Consider the following 19032-nt stretch of genomic DNA (forward strand, 5'->3'; position numbering starts at 1 on the left):
AGAGACTATACTAATAAATTTATTATTGTCCATATCTATGGATATATATTTTAAAAATATAATAATTTAAAAATCTTCAAACTTTCCTATGGCCAGAGTGTAATAGGATGCTATTTTAAAAAGTTATATTAACATGTGTAAGTCACTACACTTCTTTTCTATAATAGTTTATAAATATTTTATCAATAACAACATGTTAATTCAGAATTTCTTCACCTTAAAGTAATCATCACTACTTTCTCAGGTGTCTTCTCAGTTTAGGTGAGGAGGGGTAAAGATTGAGTAAACATGTATTAGTTCTCACTAAAAAGCTTTCATCAACTGAGGTTGACCTGTGCAACTACAAAAAACATGCTAAACATTCAGCAGTTTAGAGCAGACTCATATTCTACCCCTCTGAGTTAATGTAATGGCCAGTGCTAAGTTGAACACACACTGCTGAGAAATAAGTGCAAACTGCTGGTATGCAATGCAACGGTGAAATGTAGTATGTTAGAAGAAGATACAGATTGTAGGAGCTAAAGCAGTATAACAAACATAAGGGATGTCACAGTAGTCATTTGTATAATAGAATTTAAGCTCTGCCAATTTGTTTTGCAAATGCAAGCTATTCCTTGCCATAAAACTGAATCGCTTAAAATCCATGAAACTTTTATGGACCTGGCGATCAGTAACAAGCAACATACAAGTGGTGTTTAACTAATGAAAATACTGGTTTTTAAAGACAGGATGTGGAGGGGTAAAAATGCTATCTGCCCTTAATTTTAGTAGAGTTTTTGCAATAAAAAAATGTTTTTAAAGAACTTATTTGAGATAAAACTCACTTAGGTATCCAGTCCTTTATTCTCCCTAAAGTATTTTGTATATACTAATATATCATGGTGTTTTATGTGAAACATTACTCTTTATATCAATAGCATCTTGACCTCTTCTAGATTTAAATTTCAGAAGCAGATTTATATGAATATGTTAAAAGCAAAAAGAATTATAGGTTCTGATATATTCCTATTTATGAACCCAAACTTCTAGAACTCACTTTCAAGTTACCCAGGGAAAATCACAAAACAGCACTTTAGTGTTACACAGTACTTTTGGATTAGTACAATTCGTATGAAATCCGGTAACATTGGTTTAATCAGAACACATAAAATAATTCTCTTTGACCTTCAAAAGTGCAAGTGTATACTCACGATTTATTTCACTGCACTCTTAAAATTTTCTGAGTTATGAAGGTTTTTTTTTAGAATCTATCCTCCTCCATTGCTATGCAAGTTTCAGATATCTGAATAACCACTGAGATAAAAGGTTCTATAAGAGCACTTCAAACACAACGCTTTGATATTGATAGTTGTAGAGGAGCCTTATATAAACAGAACTCACCACAGCAGTGGTGAGAACCTAACATAGGGGCCTTAAAAATGCCTGAATCACTTAAGCCCTTGTGATCATTTTCTGACTGTGCTAAACTTACCCATGCTTGGTTAATTATCTCAATCCAATGTTCAACTCTTAATTGTTAACACTTAATTTCTGCCACACAATGCTTATCAAAAACATGGCAGAAAGAAGTGATCATTCACTGGTCTTGAGTAAATCCAATTTCTCCTCCATCTGGATAAAGTCCGTCTGACAGAATAACAAACCCGGACCCAACTGCAATGGTCAGGTTTGCCAAACTACACATTGACTTGCCTGTGTTGAAGTCATTGGGGAACTTTGAAGCAGTTCTTTGATATTTGGTTCTCTTTTGTCCTAGTTAAATTTGTAAGCCTCTACAGAATTGAGTAGTGAACAACAGGTCTACGACAATCTCTTTGGTCTCAGGACTAGGAATCTGTGTTTCTGTGCTGCCCACTTATATTTTCTGTTCTGAAAGGACCCTTTTTATCATGAAAGGGAGAAAGCTTTCTCCTCTGCATTAGTGGTTAGAGAGCTTACACCTAAAGTCTCTAGTAAGACATGTCTTCATGACATACTGTTCTCTGCAGACTTTTCAGATTTCTCACCCTATATTACTCCTTTGTTTCAATGTCCCCAGCTAATTTAGTTTACTCTCATATTACAAGCATCTCTATAAACTGCCTTGGATCCTTTTCAGAATAAGATAGAACATACATAAATGAAACAATGAATAAAATATTAGTCCTCCTTTCTAAATCTTGTTCAAGATGATTATTTTGAATAAAACACTGAATTTGCATGTCATGTAAATGCAATGCTATCCATGTGTTGTAGAGGAGAAAGTCTGTTGATCACATATTGCATTTCAGCCTCCAACACAACATTTCTGTAAGACTAAGAAAGCATATTAATGTACCCATTCAGCATCTAGAGAAGTAGATGATCCAGAAGTGAGGATTTGCTAAAAGTCATAAACATAAGGCAGTACATGGAGATAAAAATAAAATAGCCAACGCAAGCTATAAGATGCATTGTCTCAAGAATATATCTGAAGAATCTGGGTAGATAATAGATAGATTCTCAGGCCAATTTTGTTACAGATCTCTTTTAATACATGGATATTTTTATACTTTCTAACCTTTATAACCTGTCTGACTTCAAATACTGTATATTAAATCACAGATACTTACTCTAAAGAGAATATTAAAGGTATTGTTCATTGATTTTTATTGTATTTTACACTATTATCAACTATTCCTAGATTCTAAGATTAAAAGAAAAAATATGTGTATTAATATTTTATCTGTTCATGATGCTCAATACTGTAATATTGAAACAATTCTCACTATACAAAGAAACATGATGAAAAATACTTTGATAATAAATCACAACCAATAATTTCCTTGTGATTCAATAATACTGTTTTGCTATTTCCTGTTAATGTAATTATAACTAAAACAATTATTCTATGTTATAAGTTCCAAGCTCTCTGACTGCATTTACAAAATAAAGTTTACTCCAGTGCCATTTATCTGGCTTGTGTCTGTTTACATCTCTATTTTTTCCCATACCTTTTATTACATGTATGTGTTATTTAAGGTCTGAGGGAATGAATTAAACAGGTATTTTGAGCAAATTGATTACTACTATAGCTAGTAATTTGGCTCTAAAAGTCCTTGAGTAAAGTGATTAAACTGTTGAATAAAATCTGTTAATTAGGATCATTTCTATGCTCCATTAATAGGGGGAAAACGGTATTATGCATAGTCACATTTATACCTGAAACCTGTAGGACAGTTCACAAACTTATCCATCTTCCTCTATTTTTGGGGTATTACTCCCCTATATCACTTATCTTTTACTCTACAGCTCAGCTATGATATCCTCCAAGAAGCCCTTTCTGCTTCGTTCCCTTCTTTTTTGCTCTCAAAAACATAAAACAAGCACAAATAACCAGTATCTCTCATCACAGTTCCTATATTATATTAAACCCATCAATTCATGTATTTCCTCTCTTCACCTATGTTTTGAAGGCAAGAAAGGTATCAACTTCATCTCAGGATTCCCAGCATCCCCCTCCGTACCTGCTACACAATGGGCACAGCTGAATTTTGCAAACACACTTAGGGCAATAGCACAGTCATGCTATGATCTTACCTTGCCAGTGATATTAACAAATTTGCCGCACATCAATTATATTCAGCCCCAAAGAACGGCACAAGTGCCAATCATATTAAACATATTAACCTTCTCTGTCTTCTTAAAATAACTGAGAGTAATGCAGACAACTATGATTTTCCATGAAAATGTCACCATGTAATTACAACAAAGGTATGAAAAAAAGAGAATATTGCCTTTTTTTGGCACATATGAAGATTTTCCTGAAGGCCACCCTTCAATAGATAATGCTTATTTTCCTGACATTTACCTAGTTTTTCATATAATATGGACCACTGGCAAATACATACCTAATCCATCTCATCCCTTTCTCTACCACCATGTTGTCTTGAGTCAGTCAGTCAACCTCTGGGTCCTTAAGTCTTCGCCTTAAAATTGGAGGTAATGCCTACTTTCTATTTCAAACATCAACCAAAGAATTCATTTGATTCTTTCTATGAAAGGTGTTTAACTTATCAAAAAGTCACTTCTAGAATACAATCTAATTATGAAGACTATAACTCCAGACATTTACATATTTTGTCAATAAAGAAGCTTTAATCAAATTAATTTGTAAAGAAGTAATAGGCTTATGAATGGATGTGTGTTGCATCATAATATTTTGGAGTTACACACGCATGTGGCTTGTGTTGTTTTCACGCAGGTATGCTTAATTCACAAGGCATGTCCCCCCTTTGGAGTACACCACAGTGTGACATGTTTCAGGTATGTATCAAAGGATATCTCAAATGAGAATCTGTAAACAAATTGTATATGAAAGACAACTTCTCTAATTTGGATGCTGAAGGGATTTTGGAACAAAATTGGCATGATCTTTTCTCATGGGAACAACATCCTTTTTTTTTGTCTCTCATTTGTACTTCAGTGCAGTGATTTCCCATGTTTCCCTGTCTTGCAATTCTGTTCAAGTCCTAGAACACATATCAAGATTTTTGAAAACAGTGAGTTTGAAAATGGAGCAGTCACGAAAATGAAAGACCCCTTTGACTGAAATGTAGTTATGATGACCCTAATTAAACTCATGGGTTGCAGACATTTTTACTGTTTAAACCTGTATTTGTGGGCAGAGGGCAGCAGAGTTTTTCAGAGGTGACTGGAACCAAGCCTTTAATTCCAGGATTACAAGTAAAATGCACCATGAGACTTGTGTTTTCCTACTATCACCACAAAAAGCCATCTTCATAGGTCCAGATAACAACGTATTCGCTGTCCCTGATTTTGCTAACTTTCTTTGCTTTTGTTGTTGGCATAGTGTTTGACAAACTTCTAAGCATCTAAGAATGATTTCTTACATGATAACATCAACAACCTTCACTGATTCTTAAAGAAAGTAGTTAAAACATCAACACAATCAAGCCTTTTTTTTCCTTTTAACTTCTTCAAATCCTGAAAATCTAGTTTCTTAAAAAGGTAAGAAATATGACCTTTCAGTATTCCTAGATTATGAGCTGAGCTCTGTCTAAATCTGCAGAACTAGCATGATTTTTAATTAATTGCCCCAGTAAACACAAACTATAAGCATATTTTGAGCAAAAATAATTTTTTCTTCATAAAGTCCTGGTTCATGTTTTTACTATTAATAGCATAAAGTATTATATATAAGATATATATCGATGTATTCAATATAGAAGTGATCATTTATCTCCAGCTTTGCTGACATTTTAAATCATTTCATAAGGGTTAAATTTCCTTTGCTCTCTATGTAGATTACAATAGTACTCTGGGCCTCCAAGAGGGAAAGAGATAGATAAAACCACTCTCACAAATTAAGAGTTCAGCAGGAGAACTAGGCTAATTTTATCAGTCTTATCCACACCTGCTCATTAATCCGTTTCTAATACAGATAGAATTTTTAAAGGATATAATTATCTTTTTATACATATATATAATAAGTTCTATTGCCCTGCTGGGCGTGTGTGTGTGTATTACACTTCTATGATCCTAAATTTTAGTATGTTAATATTTCATCTATTATGATTATTGAATATTTTATTAATTTTATTTTCACCTCTTGATTATATCCACACAAAGATACACAAAGACTAGAACAAATCACATTTTCTAAGATGAAGATAATATTTTTATTGTGGTTTACATTGGTAAAGCAAGTGCTGTACTCCATAGTTAAGGATATGTCATATATAATAATTTATCACATTTAAGCTAAAATTGTGTGCCTATTTAGTTACGCCAAACTATTTTTTTTAAAAACAGAATATATACACATTTTTAAGTATATTCATAATGTTAGATCATTTAAATTGCATGTGTATCTATTAGACATAATTTAAATTTTAACTCCACATAAAATATACTTTTAAAATATAAATACCTTTAATTCTGTTTCTATTGCTTCTAACAAGCTGAATGCACCAGAATATTGTCAAACAAAAGCTCCCCATTCAAATTAAAATTTGCCTACACAAATAGAAAGCATATGATAGTTAAGACAAAACATTCTTAACAGGAAATAAGTTTTACCTAGCAATAGTTTCACAAATGTAACTTAATCTACTAAAAAGTAGAATTGAGTTCCTTTATCGAGTTATGACCTTGGATACTTATCTAGAATTATATAAATTAGAAACTTTACTGCCCTCAAGTCTGAGGTTAAAATCTTGTCCAGTTTCGTGGATTTTAAAATATTTATGTCACTCACATACTTTGTCTCTGTATGTGATTGAATTCAGTTTTCAGCTTGAACGCTAATCTCTAGAAAAGGAAGTCTGTGTGACTCAGTATCCTGTTTCAAAAGTTTAAACTATAAGCCAGTAAGTTGTAATTTTTTTCAGAGTAATGGGAATTAATAATAGTAATAACAATAATTATCATTATACGCAAAACAAAAAAGCAGCATTATTATAAAATGATGACATATTCAACGTTGAACAAAGACTGAAGTTTAAAAAAAACTGTGCTACTAAGTCTGTATTCTTGTATCTTTTTTTTTTATGTCATTGGTCTATGGCTAAATAAATGCAATTAAAGTGATCACTTACTTTCCCACATACTAGTAACAGATGCCTTATTCAAGAACAAATATACACATATACTTCAGTCATAAGTAGACAAGACAAATTAAATTTGCAGTTCAAAAAATTTTACTTTAACTATATAGCACAGTAGTTCAAAAAATTTTACTTTATGTAGCATATACTTTTATAGCCTACTAATTTACATACTGGAATAATTCTGGGCCAATGCTAAATATAGATTAGCACTTTCTATTTTTTTACTTTTTTCACTCAAATTTGCCTGAGTTCATTAGGTAAAGTTCAATATAATCATCTCTCTAGGTTTGCTATTATATCGCTACCTTTGTTTTTTCTCTGTCAGCCATCACTACCACGTCATTGAAAGATAATAATTTCATCTTAATTTCTCTCACTTTTTCACAGAGATTAAACCTGGAACACAGAGAGTCCATAACTTTTTGAACCAAGGTTTTTATTTTGATAAGAAAGCACAAAGAAAAAAAATCTGCTAGGAGTAACACATACTCATTCTCTCTCTCTCTCTCTCTCCTGCACACACGTATACAACACAAAACCCCCAGCCTGAAGTAGCAAAAGTTGGCAAGTTGAGCTCTAGAGTCCACTGCTACACAAGGGTAGGGTCTTTTCAATGGCGAACAGTCCCTTCTTTGCCTCTGGCATATCCTCCCCTCTCTGTATTTCGGGACACCACTTCCCATAGTTGTGCCAGAGTTGCCAACAGGCATCATAAGTGTTCTAGCTCCCTCACCATTCTCGGTTGTGGAGCCGGCTACCAGTTTCCATGCTTTCTTTGGCCACCAGTCTTACATACTATTCATTATCTTCCTGACAGACTGAGGGACTCCAAAAAGGGCAACAAGGATCAACTGCAAAGGGTAAGTCACAAAGAGGAGGAGATTAAAGTGAATTTGCTATTGAAATTCTTTCAAACATGGGGAGAAAATGCATTTTGGAAAACATCCTTTGATCATGTCAGGGTTTTAGATTTAATAGTCTCACAAACCCCAAAAATATATGTCTACCCAGTACAAAGTTATGTAAATTGTTGCTGCTGTCATTTTCAATCAATCAGTATGTAGAGACAATTTAGATAATTCAAGTCCCAAAAGCACTTATCCCAGCTCCCACCAAATTTGCCTACAAGATTTGCCTCAAATCCATCAACTAATCCACAAATTTTAATTTTATTTTGTGCTGTATAGATAAGGGATTGTTAGTCAAAAAATGTACATTATGAAATTTTAAAAGACCATCCTACCACTTCAGTGACATTTTGAATTTAAAGCTGACAGTGTACTGTAATCCTTGACATCGATTTTACTTGACAACACAGATCTTTCAGATTTGAAAGAATTTTCAGCCAGCGGGGGATTGTGTACATATTTTAATATTAACATAAAAGTAATAACTCCTTATTATCATTCGGTATTTATGAAGTTCTCTTTGGACTCTTATATCATTACTTTTCTCATCTCTCAAAATTAAAATTTTTCTTTCTTTTTTTTTTTTTTTTGAGACAGGGTCTTGCTCTGTTGCCCACACTGGAATGCAGTGGCATGATCTTGGTTCACTGCAGCCTCCAACTCTCCAACTCAAGGGATCCTCCTGCCTCAGCCTCCCAAGTAGCTGGGACCACAAGTGCATACCACCACACCCAGCTAATTTCTATCTTTTTGTAGAGATGGGGTTTCGCCATGTTGGCCAGGCTGGTGTCAAACTCCTAGGCTCAAGAGATCGCCTGCCTTGGCTTCCCAAAGTGCTTGGATTACAGGCGTGAGCTGCCACATCCAGCCTAAAATTACTTTCTTAAACTATTTATGGGGAAACAAACTTCTTAGATTTTGTGATAGGCTTCAATAATTCCTGATATGGTTTTTGAAGAGTGTTACTTTATGAAAATGGTTTTAACAATATAAATGTTCTCAAAGCATTAAAATATGGAAATAGTATAGTTCACCTCATAAAAGACTTTTCGTTAGAAGTCTGCATATGTTATATACTTTTTTAACCAAATGAGGCTCCCGGAAAATATGAAGTAAAATTTCAGAATTACTGTGTTCCCCAGAGACATTAAATCTAATAATTTAAAAAGCTGAGTGAGCTGCTGCTTGGATGGTATAATATCTGTATGCAGAAACTCTTCTTTAAATATGCATAGTAGGTAACTTGTTCCTAAAACACATTATAAAAATCTTTGAATATTCTATGAAAATGAAAGAAATATCCTTGCCATCATGCAAAAATAATGTCTGGCTGTTGGTTCTACCTTTGGGTTCTACTGACTTTGGGTCACTTAGCAGGCTTTCTGATAATTTTTTTCACCCCCTCAAAACCATAAAATACCTTTTCCTATTCACTTTTTAAAAGTTGATATAATTAATTAGGGGATACCAAATTTTTGTTTTGGTTTCTTTGAAGAAAAGTATTATCTTAGAAAATAAAAATGCAGCCCTAATCTCAATATATACTGAAATTAATTTTGGAGATTAAAATTTATATTTTAACATATGCATTCCAATGGATTGATTCGTTTAGTCTCTACTATGATATATTCAGAATTAGTTTGTGCTCTAAAGTAGATAACATAAGGTAGACTCTACAATATGGTAGACTCTTTCTACATATGTAATATCTTATTCTATACCTTTAGGAAACATAACACCAGGCATATGTTTAGATAATAATGACTTCAAAGGGGCATTGTCGATGTGTGAAGACTTAAATATAAGGATATTTTTCTATAGATCTAAACAAAAATCCCACTGTGAATTCATTTTAAAACATAAATCTTCACATCCCTTGTAAGTTGGATTCCTAGGTATTTTATTCTCTTTGAAGCAATTGTGAATGGGAGTTCACTCATGATTTGGCTCTCTGTTTGTCTGTTATGGTGTATAAGAATGCTTGTGATTTTTGAACATTGATTTGTATCCTGAGACTTAGCTGAAGTTGCTTATCAGCTTAAGGAGATTTTGGGCTGAGATGATGAGGTTTTCTAGATATACAATCATGTCATCTGCAAACAGGGACATTTGACTTCCTCTTTTCCTAATTGAATACCGTTTCTTTCTCCTGCCTGATTGCCCTGGCCAGAACTTCCAACACTATGTTGAATAGGAGTGGTGAGAGAGGGCATCCCTGTCTTGTGCCAGTTTTCAAAGGGAATGCTTCCAGTTTTTGCCCATTCAGTATGATATTGGCTGTGGGTTTGTCATAAATAGCTCTTGCTATTTTGAGATACATCCCATCAATACCTAATTTATTGAGAGTTTTTAACATGAAGGGCTGTTGAATTTTGTCAAAGGCCTTTTCTGTATCTATTGAGATAATCATGTGGTTTTTGTCTTTGGTTCTGTTTATATGCTGGATTACGTTTATTGATTTGCATACGTTGAACCAGGCTTGCGTCCCAGGGATGAAGCTCACTTGATCAGGGTGGATAAGCTTTTTGATGCGCTGCTGGATTTGGTTTGCCAGTATTTTACTGAGGATCTTTGCATCGATGTTCATCAGGGACATTGGTCTAAAATTCTCTTTTTTTGTTGTGTCTCTGCCAGGCTTTGGTGTCAGGATGATGCTGGCCTCATAAAATGAGTTAGGGAGGATTCCCTCTTTTTCTGTTGATTGGAATAGTTTCAGAAGGAATGGTACCAGCTCGTCCTTGAAAGACCTCTTCAAGGAGAACTACAAACCACTGCTCAACGAAATAAAAGAGGACACAAACAAATGGAAGAACATTCCATGCTCATGGATAAGAAGAATCAATATCATGAAAATGGCCATACCGTCCAAGGTAATTTACAGATTCAATGCCATCCCCATCAAGCTACCAATTACTTTCTTCATAGAATTGGAAAAAACTACTTTAAAGTTCATATGGAACCAAAAAAGAGCCCACATCGCCAAGTCAATCCTAAGCCAAAAGAACAAAGCTGGAGGCATCACGCTACCTGACTTCAGACTATACTACAAGGCTACAGTCACCAAAACAGCATGGTACTGGTACCAAAACAGAGATACAGACCAATGGAACAGAACAGAGCCCTCAGAAATTACACCACACATCTACATCCATCTCATCTTTGACAAACCTGACAAAAACAAGAAATGAGGAAAAGATTCCCAATTTAATAAATGGTGCAGGGAAAACTGGCTAGCCATATGTAGAAAGCTGAAACTGGATCCCTTCCTTACACCTTATACAAAAATTAATTCAAGATGGATGAAAGACTTAAATGTTAGACCTAAAACCATAAAAACGCTAGAAGAAAACATAGGCAATACCATTCAGGACATAGGCATGGGCAAAGACATCATGTCTAAAACACCAAAAGCAATGGCAACAAAAGCCAAAATTGACAAATGGGATCTAATTCAACTAAAGAGCTTCTGCACAGCAAAAGAAACTACCATCAGAGTGAACAGGCAACCTACAGAATGGGAGAAAATTTTTGCAACCTACCCATCTGACAAAGGGCTAATATCCAGAATCTACAATGAACTTCAACAAATTTACAAGAACAAAACAGACAACCCATCAAAAAGTGGGCAAAGGATATGAACAGAAACTTCTCAAAAGAAGACATTTATGCAGCCAACAGACACATGAAAAAATGCTCATCATCACTTGCCATCAGAGAAATGCAAATCAAAACCACAATGAGATACCATCTCACACCAGTTAGAATGGCGGTCATTAAAAAGTCAGGCAACAATAGGTGCTGGAGAGGATCTGGAGAAATAGGAACACTTTTACACTGTTGGTAGGACTGTAAACTAGTTCAACCATTGTGGAAGTCAGTGTGGCGATTCCTCAGGGATCTAGAACTAGAAATACCATTTGACCCAGCCATCCCATTACTGGGTATATACCCAAAGGATTATAAATCATGCTGCTATAAACACACATGCACACATATGTTTGTTGCGGCACTATTCACAATAGCAAAGACTTGGAACCAACCCAAAGGTCCAACAACTATAGACTGAATTAAGAAAATGTGGCACATATACACCATGGAATACTATGCAGCCATAAAAAATGATGAATTCATGTCCTTTGTAGGGACATGGATGAAACTGGAAACCATCATTCTCAGCAAACTATTGTAAGGACAAAAAACCAAACACCGCATGTGCATGTTCTCACTCATAGGTGGGAATTGAACAATGAGAACACTTGGACACAGGAAGGGGAACATCACACACTGGGGCCTGTTGTGGAGTGGAGGGAGGGGGGAGGGATAGCATTAGGAGATATACCTAATGTAAATGATGAGTTAATGGGTGCAGCACACCAACATGGCACATGTATACATATGTAACAAACCTGCATGTTGTGTACATGTACCCTGGAACTTAAAATATAATAAAAATAAATAAATAAATAAACAAATAAAAATAAAACATAAACCATAGGAAGAATGGCACATCAGAAATTCCTTCTGTTGTTTCCTATGTTTATTTTGTTCTACGTACAATACAATGTAAACTCTAAAATTATAAGTTAACAACTTTGTATATCTGTCCTAGAGTTGTAATCATAGTATAATACAAGCAAAACCAGCAAGATAAGTAGCATGATCTATAAACATTTTTTCATGTTTATAATAGTTTATTTCATGTGTGCATCAATATAGAAATTTAGAATATTTGGTTTCTGAAGGAAAAAGTTGTCTAAATAATTCTAAAACCCTCCATAGCATAGCATACACAATACTAATTAATATATTTCATTTGTTCTTAACTAAATACGCAATTTAACTGAAAATCTAAAATCTCACATTAATTTGATATTCTTAAAGAACATTATATCATAAATATTAATCATAGAACTATATCAAAAAAGCAAACCCATTTATGACCTTATTTATTAGTCAGAAAGCATTTACTGAGTATTTCCTCTTCCTGAATTTCAATGCCAAATAATGATATTACAACCACTAAATATGAACATGAAATAGATTATTTAATAAAGTAGAAGAGAATGGGTTAGTCTCTTAAATTTCTTTGAAGATGTGAAAGTCGGTGAAATGCCAAAGATTCTATGTGGTATTTGCTTTATATTAAAATGCTCTAATTTTTAGTAGCATAAATCTTAATGTAGACTATATTATCTGGTTAAAACTATAATGCAAAAGTGATCCAAAATACTTTAAAAGATCTTATGCCACAAAAATGTATGGCTTCCCTTTGTAATGATGTGGATTATTGAGGCAATTATTTAGATCATTGAAATATACAATTACCTATATATTTTAATAAAACTATTTGAAGGCTTGATTTTCCTTCTCTCATATGTTGATACAAATTAAAAATTATAAGTATCTAAAACTACGTGCATAAGCAGGCTGGAACTATGAATGTCACAGTTGAACTCCAGAGAGACTAAATTTTAAAAGTAAAGACAAAATTCTTGATTTGGGGAGCAGAAAATCGAACTTCAGGCTATAAAGTAATATTTAGGGTACATTAGGAGATACATAAAGTATCTCCAGTATACTGGAGAAGCGTGTGTCAGTCATTCAATCAAAAAAATTAAAAATAAGTAAAAGCAGCACTGAAATGTATCTGAGTATTTATCAAAGCTGAATTTTTATTGGCAGTGACAATATGCTACATGTCTTTGTTTCTGCCAGATAAACAACTATAAAATTTTCGTTTCCTGGCATGATTTGACTAGAACATGAATAAATAGCTAAACATATTTTTGTTTGGTTTTAATTATCTCAGGTAGGATCTATTATAGGCAGCATCAAGCGCAAAAAGTTAAGTATTTGTGCTTTCAATAAGAGATTCTGGACTTCTGAATATCAGAAGAAATATCCGGTTTTCACATAAAGGGAACCAGAGTAAAACACTGAGAGGTCTTGGAAACATCTGTGTCTGTTAGGAAGCATGAACTAAACCTTACATTAAAAAAAAAAAAAAAAAAAAAAAAAGAAAGCACAATAGATTCAGGTTGGTGTAATCTGAAATATTTTCATTCCTCTGACATGAGGTAATCACGAATTCCAGTATTGTCTGGATTGTAACTATCTGCTAAGTTTACATTTGGGATTCTCCTCATTAAAACTAAAGAAAAGCTAATATTGGAATTTTAAATTCACCCATTCAAAATCTAAGTCCATTATATCGACCTCTATTCCCCCAAACTGACAAGTTAGCAATGCCTTATTCTCCTATTCCCATCAATAATACTATATATGTTTATCAACTACATTTAGAATTTTAGAATTGTGTTTTACATCAGTCTTCAATTAAAATAATGTGGCTGTTATAAACCCATAGATGTCATCTCTTTAACACTGGCCCTACTACCCAGCTTTATGTGCTGTAGAGAAATGAAAACTCATAAATGTGAAATCTGAAGGCTCCACATTCTGAAGCCGTCATCTAGGTAAACTTGGGCAAGAAGCTGAACTTCTGTTCATTTATTAACAAAAGCAGAACGACCATAAGTTATGCATGCCTATCAGGATTTTTGCAACGATCAAATGGAAAAGTATGTAAAACAAGTACTTTGTAAACTGAAAAGCTCTATGCATATGCAAAGTGTACTTCAGATGGCATTCATAACAGTGGTTTTATTATTCTTTCTCTTACCTTTCCTACCAGCCTAATACAGGTTTTCATTACTCTCCTAATGACCTCCACAATCTTCCAACTAGTCCTTGCACTTCTGTATCTGATTCCAATTCATTCTACAGATATTTTCCCATACCTTTGGCCATGCCAAAATGTGCCTGATTCCGAGTCAAAAAGTTTCTCGAAGATTCCAAAATTTCAATGGGATTCAATACATAATATCCAGTCTGTCATTACAGGCCTTCCACCACAGGATCTTGACCTACCTTTCTATGTCTGCATTTCTCATGAATTCCCTCTAATACATTATAATGTACTCAGAACCACATGGCCAAAGCAGAACTCTTCACCCACAATATCCATCCTTTTTTGATTCCTATACTCCTTTCAGATAAATCACATATCATACTTTATCATGAACACATCTGGGATACTTCAACACAGATGTGAACTTATCCTTTCCTGAAATCCAGCATCACATTATGCCTCTGTCAGGGAACATCCATGCTCTGCCTGGTATTTTGTTCCTAGAATTTTGTTGCATTCTTGGCAGGAACATACCCTTCTTCAATCCATGGGCTGGATAGCAATCATCTTTAAATTTCCCTACAGTAACTAGTATAGTGACCCATACCTAATAGATGTTCAGAAAACATCTGTTAAAACATAATGAAGTGAGGTTACTAAGTTTGTTTGAGACAGGGTCTCCCTCTGTCTCCCAGGCTGGAGTGCAGTGGTGTGATCACAGCTCATTGCAGCCTGGACCTACTGGGCTCAAGCGATCCTCCCACCTCATCCTATCAAGTAGCTAGGACCACAGGAGTGCACCGCCATGCTGGGCTAATTTAAAAAAATTATTTGCAGAGACAAGGTCTCACTATGTTACCCAGGCTGGTGTCAAACTCCTGGGCTCAAGCAATTCTGCCACAACCTCTCAAAGTGCTGGGAATACCTGCGTGAGCCACGGCACCCCATAGGTTTTTTATTATGCTATTCCAGAATGAGTTTCTAGCAATGGTTCTTAACCCAAATCTGAGTCAGGCCGACCTGGAGAGTTTTTTCAAATACTCACAGTTAGACCACATCCTGAGCATCCTGAAGCGGCATCTGGAGGAGTGGTATTTCAATAAAAGCTCTCCAGGTGATTCTCGTGCATACCTCCAGTTAAAACCACTGCTTTAAGTGGCCGCAATATGTATTTCTGGCAACCAGTAAGACAATTTCAGTATATTTTGCTCTTGATTACAGAAAGAGGTCAAGGTACTCTATTTCATAGGATGGAGATGACAATGTCATCACAGAGATATTCAAAATATTCTTCAATATAAAAAAACCCTTTTGAACATAGATCAAAAATATTTTAGGATGTAGGTGATAAGATTACCTAAAGTCATGAACATGCTAATCAATGAAGTATTTTATGTGGTAACTTGGTGGTCGAAAGGATTACCATGAATAGGGGAAAGAGATCAGGCTTTCACTTTTTTCCTTTGGAAAACTCTGTATATTTCTCATGCATGTTACAATATAAATAAACTGTATTTTTCCAGACTAATTTTTTCTGAAGCTACAAATTGTAAGATAGTTAGACACCATAAGATGATAACAAAATTGACAATAACAAACAATGCTGAGGTGCTTCAGAGTTGAACGACTAAATATCATTTTGACACAAGTGAAAGTTTCTCAACATGATATTGAGAACTCTGCTTTCTTTCATTAGAACACTGTTTTTTGCTAAAAGCATCTCTATAAGAAATCATTCATAAATGTTTTGAATATAACAGGAACAGAAATATTTTCAGTTTAAGGACCAAAACTAACACACTTTGGAGATGCTAACAGGAACTTGAATCAAAATCATCGCCATAAAGCAGGTATTATCTTAATTTTTACAGAGAATAAAGTGCAATTAAAAGTTTCCTCTTTGTTACTGCTCAATTTTAAAACAGGAACTAGAATCCTATATATTAAAAAGTGATTGAATTTGCATATGACTTAGATGGTTTTTGTCTCCCGAACTAGTAAGATTGAAATGTAATGTATCTTAATTAAATGAATGAGGAAAAATCTAAGATGTGGTTTTTATGAAGAGAAATAAGAAACATGGGACACATGAGTGTTCTGCAGGCCACCTCAGATCAGGCACACTAAACTCCAAGCCTCTGTTATTGCCATATAGAATTACTCTCATCTGATCTTCCCACACTTTTCAGAAGCAACCAGATTTTCTCAATTTATTTTGAAAGAAAAGCAGATCCTGATTCAGTAATAAAACACTATATGCTCTACTAACAGTTTAATCAAACTACTAGCACCAATATTTGTAGCTATTGCCAAAGATTTTCTACATAGAATCCTTTGTAATGTCACTGCCTATTCTCCATTTTGTGTCTCTTTCACACCGAGGTGAAGTCTCTGCTTACTTACTCATCTGTGTCTCAATCCCACAAGTAAAGGAGTAGGAATTGGATTATGAATTTAAGTTATTTAGCCACCTATAGGCATGGAGAATTGGTAGGACAAGTTGGCTTATTTATAATGTGGACATTTCTAGACAGTTGGTTAAAACCTTCTTTTCTGAATATATTTTAAAAGCTCCTGGTAAAAAATATTGAGGATACAGAATTGCATTAAAAAAGGAGTAAAAAGTGTGTTACATTTTAAGATTATCCAGGGATAATCTTTCTGATGGTCAATATATCATTTCCATGTATATATTTTAAGAAAATATTCCAGATACATTGTATGAAGCTGCACTGTTCAATATAGTAGACATTAGCCACCTGCACTCACTGAGTACTTGAAATGTGGCTAGTATGAATTGATTGTTCCTGTAAGTATGTACAACATATACTGTATTTCAAAGATAGTACATAAGAAAAATATCTCAATAATTTAGATATTAATCACACTGAATACTTCTGATATCAATTTAAGATATATTATTAAAATTAATTTTAACTGATTCCATTTACATTTTTAATATGGCTACTAGAAAATATGTGAGCAATTTACATTTCTATTAGACAGTACTAGTATAAAGTACTCTGTAATTTTCATTTTTCATTTTATTAAAAAAAGCATACTCCCAAATAAGTAAGCATTCCTAGAAAGCAATACTATTGTAATTATTTATTTATTTATTTATTTGAGACGGTCTCACTCTGTCACCCAGGCTGGAGTGCAATGGCGCGATCTCGGCTCACTGCAAGCTCCGCCTCGCACTTAACCTCCACTTAAGCGATTCTCCTGCCTCAGCCTCCCAAGTAGCTGGAATTACAGGCATGAGCCACCACACCCAGATAATTTTTGTATTTTTAGTAGAGACGGGGTTTTGCCATGTTGGCCAGGCTGGTCTCCAATTTCTGACCTCAAGTGATCGGCCTGCCGTGGCCTCCCAAAGTGCTGGGATTACAGGCATGAGCAACCTCGCCCGAATGCAGTACTATTAATAGATACATAATATTCCTTTTGATGGAAGTACCACAATTTAATTTGGACATCAGTGTTGTTCTATCATAAATAACTGAGTTGAACATTTTTACCACAAGCCTTTTTCAGTTTTCCAATATTACCTTAGAATAGATTCTTGGAAATAAAATTACTAGATAAAAGTCGTAACAGTATTTTTTTTTTTTTCTCTGAGACAGAGTCTCACTCTGTCGCCCAGGCTGGAGTGCAGTGGCACAATCTCGGCTCACTGCAAGCTCTGCCTCGCAGGTTCATGCCATTCTCCTGCCTCAGCCTCCCGAGTAGCTGGGACTACAGGCACCCGCCACCATGCCCAGCTAAATTTTTTTGTATTTTTAGTAGAGACGGTGTTTCACAGTGTTAGCCAGGATGGTCTCGATCTCCTGACCTTGTGATCCACCATAATAGTATTTTTAAGGATATTAATACATGTAACTAAATTAGTTTCAAAAAATGTGTACTCATTTATAATACCTTAAAAATATAAAAATACCTATCTCAGTTCACCCTAAACAGCATTGGGTAATATATATTAAAATATTTGCCAGTTTCATTTAAAAAGTTATTTAGTTTGAACAGTTTACATTAGTTTAAATGTTATTTGTTATATATTAAGTCATATGTTTTAAATTCTTTTTTTGTTGATTACTATTTGACATGGTTTGGCTCTGTGTCCCCACCCAAATCTCATCTTGTAGCTCCCATAATTCCCACGTGTTCTGGGAGGAACCCTGTGGGAAGTAATTAAATCATGGGGGTGGGTCTTTCTCATGTTGTTCTTGTGATAGTGAATAAGTCTCACAAGATCTGATGGTTTTGAAAAATGGGAGTCTCCCTGCACAAGTTACCTCTTTGCCTGCTGCCCTCCATGTGAGACTTGACTTGCTCCTCCTTGTCTTCTGACATGACTGTGAGTCTTCCCTAGCCACGTGGAACTCTAAGTCCAATTAAACCTCTTTCTTTTGTAAATTGCCCAGTTTCAGGTATGTCTTTATCAGCAGCCTGAAAACAGGCTAATACAGTAAATTGGTACCAGTAGAGTGAGGTGTTGCTGAAAAGATACCCAAAAATGTGGAAGCGACTTTGGAACTGGGTGACAGACAGAGGCTGGAACAGCTTGGAGAGCTCAGAAGAAGATAGGAAAATGTGGGAAAGTTTGGAACTTCCTAGAGTCTTGTTGAATGGCTTTCACCAAAAGCCTGATAGCGATATGGACAGTAAGGTCCAGGCTGAGGATGACGAACTTGTTGGGAACTGGAATAAAGATGACTCTTGTTACGTTTTAGCAAAGAGACTGGCGGCATTCTGCCCCTGCCCTAACAATTTGTGGAACTTTTGAACTTGAGAGAGATGATTTAGGGTATCTGGGAGAGGAAATTTCTAAGCAGCAAAGCAT

The 19032-nt window shown here is 34.8% G+C and overlaps 1 protein-coding gene across 1 annotated transcript in view; it reads right to left on the reverse strand.

Annotated features, from left to right (window-relative positions):
• CPNE8 (copine 8) overlaps nt 1-19032 on the reverse strand; it is a 263643-nt gene that overhangs the window by 81201 nt on the left and 163410 nt on the right. The gene's annotated exons all lie outside the window — the stretch shown is intronic.

This window comes from Nomascus leucogenys, chromosome 11 (assembly GCF_006542625.1).
Source record: "Nomascus leucogenys isolate Asia chromosome 11, Asia_NLE_v1, whole genome shotgun sequence".
Classification (NCBI taxonomy): domain Eukaryota; kingdom Metazoa; phylum Chordata; class Mammalia; order Primates; family Hylobatidae; genus Nomascus; species Nomascus leucogenys.